At 46.4% G+C, this 10,302-nt stretch overlaps 1 protein-coding gene across 1 annotated transcript in view; it reads right to left on the bottom strand.

Moving 5' to 3' along the window:
- Window positions 1-10,302, bottom strand: part of DMRT1 (doublesex and mab-3 related transcription factor 1) — a 53,433-nt gene that overhangs the window by 1,886 nt on the left and 41,245 nt on the right. The gene's annotated exons all lie outside the window — the stretch shown is intronic.

The raw sequence follows: 10,302 nt of genomic DNA, 5'->3' as shown, positions 1-10,302 counted from the left end.
GGGGTAGATCCACATGTACATATTTGTTACTAAGTCTGCCTTCAGGAATCCAACTGTGAACTGATGTGAGTCAACTTCTTTTATTGACTTTGAATAAGATTGTGGCATCTTTATTCTTTTACAAGGGATTCAAGGGAACTTACCAGGAACGTAGAATTCAATCTGAGACAGACTGAAATGTATAATAGTCAGAGGCTCACACGAGCCTGCAACCAACCATCTGCTGTGCATGTAAAGAGGGAAATGTAACTCTGTTACAGTATAGGAGTATACTGTATACAGTGGAACCTCGGTTTATGAACACCTCGGTTTACAAATTTTCGGTTTACGAACGCCATGGACCCATCTGGAATGGATTAATTCACTTTCCATTACTTTCAATGGGAAAGTTCGCTTCAGTTTATGAACAGACTTCCAGAACCAATTACACCCATGCTTCGGGTTAAGTACGCTTCAGGTTTGAGTACTCCGCGGACCCGTCTGGAACGGATTAATCCACTTTCCATTACTTTCAATGGGAAAGTTCGCTTCAGTTTATGAATGCTTCAGTTTAAGTACTCCGCGGACCGTCTGGAACAGATCAATCCACTTTCCATTACTATCAATGGGAAAGTTCGCTTCAGTTAATGAACGTTTCAGTTTATGAACAGACTTCCGGAACCAATTGTGTTCATAAACCGAGGTACCACTGTACTGTAAAAGTATAGGAACTTGCTAGCACAAGTTAGGAAGGATATTAGAAAACAATATCTCCTCTCCTGCTACCTTGAACACTCCCACATCCCCACCCTCACCCAAACAGAAACAGACATATTAGAGTAGACTTGATGTCATCAGGCAATGCATCCAATCATCCCTGACCATTGGCCATGCTGGCGGGGGCTGATAGAATCCCAACAACATACAGAAAGCTACAGGCTTCTCAATTGCCACTGAGCATGCCTGGCAGGCCAGAGGCTCTGTAATGACTCCTCATTCAAATGTCTCTTGTAGACAAATGTTTCAAGAGAAATTGGGCCACAAGTGATTGTCATGCACTCATACACAACTGTCATTTCTCCCTGGACTCCTGCAGAAGCAGGAAAAGAAGTTCGGAATAGCACCAGTCCCAGGTCCGGACAGTCAGTATAGACAAGCAGTAACTAACTGGGAAGACAAGTTTCCACCTTCTTCAGCGACAATGACAATCTTCTGAAATGTTTGCAAGAAGCCGATGTTTAGTCCCTGGAGAAGTCAGGCATGCGGATCAGGAAGCTGCAGCTAGATATGGTAGTCCATGCTTGGAATGAGCTGCAAAATCCACATGAAAAACAGGTTCGACAACTGGAACCAGCCACAACCTGTTGCAGTGGGGAGGGCTGCTCCCGTGCCCCCCTTCTAGCTTAACATTTCTTCTGCAACAGTCAGCCAAGATTTTGTGGCTACTGAGCATGCTCAGTCCTCAGTGGGGCATTTCGGAGAGGATTTCTCTGCACTTGGGTTCTCTGCGAACCTTGAGGTTCCTCCAAGTCTGTTTCCACCTCTTTGATGTGCAGGGATGGTGATACTTCAGTGAGTCCATGGTCCACACTCAAAAGAGAATTAGTTTGCTATTAGCCTACAGGGTTGCGTGATCAACACACCAAAAAGTGGCAGTGAATGCTCAACCTTTTGCCTTTTAGACTAATCTATCCATTATTATTATTTATTCATTTATGTGGATCTCAGGGCAGTTCCCAACATTAACTACTGTCTGGAATCCTGTTTGCAGTGCGACTGGATTGTGGGGTGTGAAACACAGAGCAGTCAGATACAACAATCCTAGAGTGGACATGTTTAGACATGAAGAGGGATGTTTGTCCAGCCAGTAGATAAACTTCCTGTTTCCTCCTGGGCTGGGACAAACTTCCTCTACATGTGGCCAGACTTGGGCGTGACCTCACCTGTGCAGGTAACAAAAGCACAGCGCTGGCCACCATATATCTCTCTTCTCCATTTTGCTTTCGTTGAAGAAGCATCAGTCTGAGATGCCCCCTTGGCTTCCAGCTAAGAGAGGACAAATTAACTATCTCCTTATGGGATAGATTCCAGGTGTATGCATTTTGTAACTTAAGTCTGCTTCCTGGGATCCATCTGTGAACAGAATGTGTGAGTAAACTCTTTTATACTTATACAAGACTCTGTCGTGTCTATTCCTTTTAGGAGAGAATAAAAGGGGAATTACCAGAAAACTTATTTTAGGGGCTTAAAGAAGCCTGGCAAAAACGTTATCCACTGTGTAAGCTTAAAAAGAGGAACGTTACTCTGCTAAATTGTAGAACTTGTTAACACAAGTTGGGAAGGGTATAATTAAACAATATATCCTCTCCTGCCTCCCTGAACATTCCCACATGGATGAGGTGCCATTTTTAATTGGGGGGAAAACCCTAAAAATTTCAGTGCTATACAAAACAACACCTTTTTTTGTAACCTGCTCTGTTGTTGTTGTTAAAAAAGAGAACCATTCTACGGAATAAATGAATGAATGAAAACGTGGCTGGAAGAAGCCTCCCTCCCTCTTAATCATCCCTGTGAAATTACAGTGCAGAATCAACCGCCACCCTGCCACGCATGCGCGGTTTCCCAGTCCGCCCCCTTGCTCACTCCGCCCCACCTTATCCTACTTGTCCACAGACAATGATGACTAAGATAAGGGCAGAGGCAGAAATGCATGGCCAGTTCCACTGCATTGGGCGCTGAGCCTGGAGGGCACTATAGGCTGTCGCAACGATGGCACAACATGGGCAGAACGGAGGGCGAGGAGCGGGGGCACCACATTTGTGCATCGTTGAAATACCCAAGTCTGCCCCTGGTAAGGGTCGCCATCTTTCTGCTGCCAGCAGCGCTCTTAGGACTTTACCAGTTGCATGATAGGAAGAGCAAGCTTTTCCCAGCACGGCATCCGAAGGCTGAACAAAAGTTTCCGCTTGCCTTGTACCTATCATAATCACAAAATTCCCATCAGAAAATAAACAAGTTGACTCTCACTTAGCAACTGAGACCTGTGGGTACAAATTTAATAAACAACAACAACAACAACTGCCCAGACCTCTCCTTAAGAAGGCCTAGGGACAGTGAGTAGTTTTTGCATTGTGCAAAGCATTTAAAAAAAAAAAACCCAGCCCAACCTCAATTCAACTTCTAGCAACAAGATGTATCTGAGTGTATATAAAGCGTGATTCAATTAAAGAGGTTCTTCCCAGCAGTATAAACGGAATGAGGAAAGAATGTTCAATTTTGTTTATTTATTTATTCCGATTTATTTCTACCCTGCCGGTTTTAGGAAAATAAAGCATTGCCAAAAATTTAGAAGGCATGTTACAGAAAAGTAGCATTGACATAAGCTATCCAACAGAAGAAGGCAGAAACACTTGAACAACTTCTCGTAAGCGGCAGAAGGATAATAAAACCAACATCACCTTAGAGCAGTAAACTTCAGGGACAATAATAAAATCGGTATCCAAACACAATTAAAAGTTTTCCGGCAGGTGCTAACTGAGGTCAACAGCCCTGGGGAGAAAGAAGGTGGTGAGGGAAGCAGGGAGGCTGAGACAGAGGTAGGGCCTGAGCCAGCCACTATCCTCTCTGCCAACTGACACCAACTGCCCTACGGAAAACATTAACAGGCGTCAAAACTCCTGGAATAATGGAAATGCTTCTTCCAATTTCTTTTTAAATTGGGTTTTTCTTTTGGGGGGGGGGTTGTTGTTGTTTAGTCGTTTAGTTGTGTCCGACTCTTCGTGACCCCATGGACCATAGCACGCCAGGCACTCCTGTCTTGCACTGCCTCCCGCAGTTTGGTCAAACTCATGTTCGTAGCTCCGAGAACACTGTCCAACCATCTCATCCTCTGTCGTCCTCTTCTCCTAGTGCCCTCAAACTTTCCCAACATCAGGGTCTTTTCCAAGGATTCTTCTCTTCTCATGAGGTGGCCAAAGTATTGGAGCCTCAGCTTCATGATCTGTCCTTCCAGTGAGCACTCAGGGCTGATTTCCTTCAGAATGGATAGGTTTGATCTTCTTGCAGTCCATGGGACTCTCAAGAGTCTCCTCCAGCACCATAATTCAAAAGCATCAATTCTTTGGCGATCAGCCTTCTTTATGGTCCAGCTCTCACTTCCATACATCACTACTGGGAAAACCATAGCTTTAACTAGACGGACCTTTGTTGGCAAGGTGATGTCTCTGCTTTTTAAGATGCTGTCTAGGTTTGTCATTGCTTTTCTCCCAAGAAGCAGGCGTCTTTTAATTTCGTGACTGCTGTCACCATCTGCAGTGATCAAGGAGCCCAAGAAAGTAAAATCTCTCACTGGGGGGGGGGGTAGACAAGGCCAAAAGTCAGGAGTCGATAGCAAACGCAGTCCAAAACATCTGCAGTACAAACACACCGACTACTCCTGCACTTGTCGAAAAGCAGGAAATAAAGTTACTTAAGCAGTTGAGGGTCTGGGGCAAACATCTCAAGGTATTCCAGAATTGGGGTGCCACCACAGATAAGCCCCTGCCCCATCCTGTGGCTGCTAACCAGTGATACTCTGAAGGTGGGGGACGGACCGTAACTGGGCTGGTTCAGACAGGAGATTTCTAGAGGCAGCCTATCGTGGGGCACATGCAGGGGTCGGCAAAGTTTTTGCGGCTTGGGCTGGTTCACAGTCCCGCAGACGCCATGGTGGGCCAGAGTGCACGCACACATACAAAAACACTATTTCCGGCGCTCCTTCCGGCGCGGAGGAGGCGTGCGCAGGAGCTTCCTGCAGCCAATGGGAAGCTGGCCAGCATCACGGAAGGCGGTCCCCGCTCTGCTCCGCACCGGTTTAGCGCGGTGCGCAGGAGCCGACCGAACAGCATGACACTCAACATGATGTGTTGAGCACCACTAATAATAGTTTCTCTACCACCATCCATTGGCAGATTTCTGCCACCCTGTCATGGTTGGAATGACCAAGGAAAGGTGTGGAGACATTGATGTGTGTCAGTGGCTGCCCAGCCTCACATGGAAAGGGTTCAGGGCAAAGAAATAGAAGAGTCCGGGGCCGGGCCGGCCATGTGGCGGAATCTGCTTCAAGCGGCACCATGAGGAGGGGCGTGCAGTGGTCAGGGAAAGGAAGGAATGCAAAAATTAAGTGTATGAATGCTGCAGCAGGACTTTTTCCCACCAGATGTCAAGATGTCAAGAACTACACAACTTTCAGAAGACATCTGAAGGCAGCCCTGTGTCAGGAAGGTTTGAAGGTTTGATGTTTTATTATGGTTTTTATATGTGCTGGAAGCATAGCTGCCAAGTTCCGGCCTGAGAAATAAGGGACTGGACCGGAAGTAGCAGGCCGGAAGTAGCGCTGCCGCCATTTTGGAACTGGGCGGAGCATGCTCAGAAGCTACTTTTGATGCTGCTCTGCCCTGTTCCAAAATGGCCACCGCACCAGAAGTCTCGCTGCAGCCATTTTGGAACTGGGCAAAGCAGCATCAAAAGTCGCTTCTGAGCATGCTCCGCCCAGTTCCAAAATGGCCGCCGCGCCAGAATAAACCGGAAAAAACAAAAAAATCCGTTTTTTCGGCTGGGAACAGCTGGAAAAATGGGGGTTTCCCGGGGAATACGGGAGACTTGGCAGCTATGGCTGGAAGCCACCGTGAGTGGGTGGGGAAACCCAGCCAGGTGGGCGGGGTATCAATAATAAAATGATTCCTATTATCAAACAGGAGTCTTGCTGCTGTGATGACGTATGATGAAGCACACCCAAATGGCTGAAGATCTGCTCCATAAACTCCATAATCCAGCCTATGGCTGACAATCCAGTTGACCTTCAGCTAGCCTGGGTTCTTCAAGATGTGGACCCTTATATTACTCTACAGGTTGCTAAATTCCTAACAGCCGTCCTCTCGTACAAGAGACGGAATGGAATGTTAGCTGATTATTGATAGTTATAAGAATTGTTTTTAAAATGACATCAGTTATTGATTTTAGTTAGGCGCCTAAATTTTTAATCTTAAACCTTCAAGATATGTTTTTTGAATTGTTAATATTTGTCCTTGTGAGCTGTGAATTGTGTTATATTATCTGTGGTTTGTACGAGTCTGCGGTTTTTATTTGATTTGTTTTGTTGTGTTGTGTTTTATGATGGGCGTACAGCCGAATAAACATCTTTGCTATTTGCTTGCTGTCGAGCAGAGGGCAAGGGAAAAGAAAAGCAAGCAGTAACAAAACCACAAGCGTCCAGTCTCTGGAAAAATAAAAACAGATGGGTATGAAATGTTGAAAGAATTTGAAAACTAATACACAGTGGGAGAAATGTTGGCAACATTTCCATCTCCACTAGATACAAAAATCAAAGCAAAGGGGTCCCTGACCTTGCTCACCTTTGATGAGTCAGGATCCACGCAAGCGGCCCTCCCTTCCTGCCTGGCGTGGATGTAATTAAGGGGAAGCTGCCGTGGTAATTTCTCTCCTCATTAACTTCCTGATTGGTTTGAGGCTCCGATTTCCACCAGGCTGCCGTTTGTCACCAAATCCAAATGGCCAATCGTTAAGACTAATGTTTGTGTAGCTAACTGCCGGCATCTGCCGCACGGCTCCTTGTACAACAATAATAGGGAAAGCGAAACATTAAAGCTCCTGTGTTAATTCAGCACTTATTCATCAATGGGGAAATCTATGGTGTAATTAGCAAAATGCATTGGAAGACAAGTGCATCGTGAGTCCTTTGGAAAAAGCTAAATCACAGGAGAGGCTGTCTGAGCCCTTAATGCATTAACCATCAGGACTTTTTCCGCTCTGAATGCTTATCGTTTAGTGGGGGGGGGGCAATGCCAAGCTAAGATCCTTTAAAAAGGTAACGCGGAACAATTCACCTCCCGTTGACTCCATTGATTTACAGCGGCCAGGTTGCACCAAGCTGCTTAAAAAGTTGGTCAACCTGACAGAATCGGGGATGGACTTGTAAGGAAAGGCGGAAATGACCCTAATTCCATTTCCAGGCACTGGAACCCATTGAAACTCCACCCGGCAACGATCAAGAAAAACAGGCAAAATTCCCATTGTAGATATAATATTTTTAAGTGTTGGAAGCTGTTTTCATTCTCGGAGCAAGCCCCTGCGATGTCTGCCGGTTTCAGTGGCAACGGTCAAGTGGAAATAAGGCGAAGAAACTGTTCCGAATGAGATTCCTCATATTCTGTCCCAGAGGGAGAGAATGTCCTTGCCTCGGTTGGCAACTCCCATCCACACACAGTTTGCTTCCAATTTGAAATCAATGATTCTGTTCTGCCTCCGATGAGAAAACAAGCCCCCCCCATGCTTTTGAGCCCTGGAGGGGCCTCAACTGGGAGATGCCTCCTTTTCTTCAATTTGGATAACCATGGAGAGAAATCTCAAATTTATTTGCTGAACCCAAAGGCAGCTGGTAGAAGAGACATTTGCCATCTTTTAAAGGTGCTCACCTGAACTCCTGTTGCCCATGCCTCTGCTGGGAGGGGCAAGACTGAGATGGTACAAATGCGCCAGCATGCTCAATCCATTACTCCTGCCAGTGGCAAGACCCGTGGTTTCCAGACCACCAACCTCTGGCCTCATCAGTCGCCACTGAACAGATTTCACACTATGCACAAACCCTAAAGGAGGGGTGCAGACAGGGCCCCAAGACCTCGCTAGACTCCAGCTTTCATCGTTCCCAGCCAGCATGGCCGATGGCAAGGGATTATGGGAGCTCTTTTACACACACACCCTCGAGGATGAGCTCGAATACGGGGGGGAAGTTGTCCCGGTTAAGTCCAAACAGGACAAGGGACACACACACACACACACACACACACACAAACACAATCTCATCTTTCTAGGGGTGGACGGCAACCCTAATTCCAGCAGATGGACCTTTACTCTTCTCTGTATGACAAGCTTGTTGTTTAGTCGTTTAGTCGTGTCCGACTCTTCGTGACCCCATGGACCATAGCACGCCAGGCACTCCTGTCTTGCACTGCCTCCCGCAGTTTGGTCAAACTCATGTTCGTAGCTTCGAGAACACTGTCCAACCATCTCATCTTCTGCCGTCCCCTTCTCCTAGTGCCCTCAATCTTTCCCAACATCAGGGTCTTTTCCAGGGAGTCTTCTCTTCTCATGAGGTGGCCAAAGTATTGGAGCCTCAGCTTCACGATCTGTCCTTCCAGGGAGCACTCAGGGCTGATTTCCTTCAGAATGGATAGGTTTGATCTTCTTGCAGTCCATGGGACTCTCAAGAGTCTCCTCCAGCACCATAATTCAAAAGCATCAATTCTTCGGCGATCAGCCTTGAAGATGACAAGCTGCATCTCCCCAAATTGCCCCTTCCACACAGCTACGAAGGCACAGTAGCCCTGCCCTCCTTTGCTTCTGCTTGCCTTAGGACAGGCCACAGCTCATTCAGAGGTGTCCTTTGTTCCTCACCTTTGTGACATCTGGAAAACTGATGGAAGCAGTAAGGGATTTAGGAACTGGAAGCATGAGCGGCTGAGGCGTGGAGCAGGGCTCTGCCTCAAAACCGCCCCAAAAGGCAGCCCTGCCACAACACATAGTTTGGTTCCATTTCATTCTCATTTCTCCCAACTCAAAGCGGTCATTGCTGTTTTCTCGTTTCATGGAAAATAAAGGAAATCAGGCATTGCCCCGCCAATCCACCTGGTTTATTCCACAGCTGGTGGACTGAGTTATGAATACCGATCTCCCAGGGATGTGCCAAGCCTTGTACTGTTGTCTCAGGCTTACTACAAAATAAATATTTGCATGTTTCCCTGGGCACATGCAACTTAGCGGCTAATAATTAGTATTTAGTTTGGAACTTACGTATTTTTCCCTTCCTTCCTTCCTTGTATGGTATTGGTTACATTTTGGCCAAAATGCAAAAACAAAACAAACACATACCCTCCAAAATAAAAGTCATCAATGAACTGAGATGCCATACAAAGAACTGCCTCGACTTGAGTGATCTTCTGCAAGTCAATGGCCTGGAAAGCGTAATATGCTTCTAGTGATGTGAGAAACCACTAGGATAGTCATGCTTGGGAGGCAAATGTTCTTTGTGTTTACATTTAAAAACCATTAGACTCTTAATAAGAAGCAATTTTTTAAAGATTTAAGCTCTCAAGTGTTACAGACCATTTATTAAAGCTCTTTCACCTTCTTATTCAGGGAAAGGAATAGAAGGCACATCCATTCTGCAGACTCGCTTGGAATTGGGATCTGAAGGCTCGTTTCTACATTAAGGCTGCAATCCTATTGCCACTTATCTAGGACCAAGTGCTGCCGCTGCCATCAATGGGGCTTGCTTCCAAGTAGACAAGAATCAAAACAGAGCACCAACATGCCCAAAAGATGGCCTATAAAATGTGGCGAAGGCTTTCCCAAATGAAAAGCTTAGCGGTGAGGACATAGGTTAAGGTTGGTTTTCTGAATGCAGATACGCAAGGAGCAGATGGAAGCCAGAGCAGGTCCAGTTTGGAAGTGCAAATATGTAAAAGCCAAAGGGAGTCCATCGCATTCTCCCCGGAGCATTACCTATTTGAGGAAGGGCTTGTTGATTAATAGCAGATCCAGTTGATTTCTCAAAGGAGTGTGTAAATCTATTCTGTCTGTTTTGATGGGGAAAGGTCAGGCCGGGGTAGGAAATGGAAGGTACAGTGGATCCTCCAGATACGAACTTAATTCGTCCCAGGGGTCCGTATTTACCCCGAAAAGTCCGTATCCGGAGGCGCCACTTCTGCGCACGGCGCAATAAAGTGCTTCTGTTCATGTGGCGAAACCCAGAAGTATACACTTCCGGGTTTGCTGCGTTCGTAACTCAAAATTACGTTACCATTTAGGTAAGATAGACTAAAGGATTCCACCCAAGGCCTCAAACCGCCACCCGAGACCGCAATGGTGCTGTGCACGGTCCCACAAATGAAGGTGTGAGTGCTCATTACATGCACTCTAATGCCAACTCAAGGAATATTATTGTATATTCAAGGACAATAGTGCACTAATAATAACCAATATTTGAACATTTAATGGGAAACCATGCCAATACTTTGGTTTTGTTTAGTCATTTAGTTGTGTCCGATTCTTCGTGACCCCATGGACCAGAGCACACCAGGCACTCCTGTCTTCCACTGCCTCCCTCATGTTGGTAGCCTCAAGAACACCATCCCGCTGTCTCGTCCTCTGTCGTCCCCTTCTCCTAGTGCCCTCCATCTTTCCCAACATCAGGGTCTTTTCCAGGGAGTCTTCTCTTCTCATGAGGTGGCCAAAGTCTTGGAGCCTCAGCTTCAGGATCTGTCCTTC

The sequence above is a fragment of the Zootoca vivipara genome, chromosome 15, assembly GCF_965207765.1.
Source record: "Zootoca vivipara chromosome 15, rZooViv2.hap1.1, whole genome shotgun sequence".
NCBI classification, from domain to species: domain Eukaryota; kingdom Metazoa; phylum Chordata; class Lepidosauria; order Squamata; family Lacertidae; genus Zootoca; species Zootoca vivipara.
The sequence above is the reverse complement of the archived record's forward strand: the minus strand, read 5'-3'. Positions and strand labels throughout refer to the sequence as shown.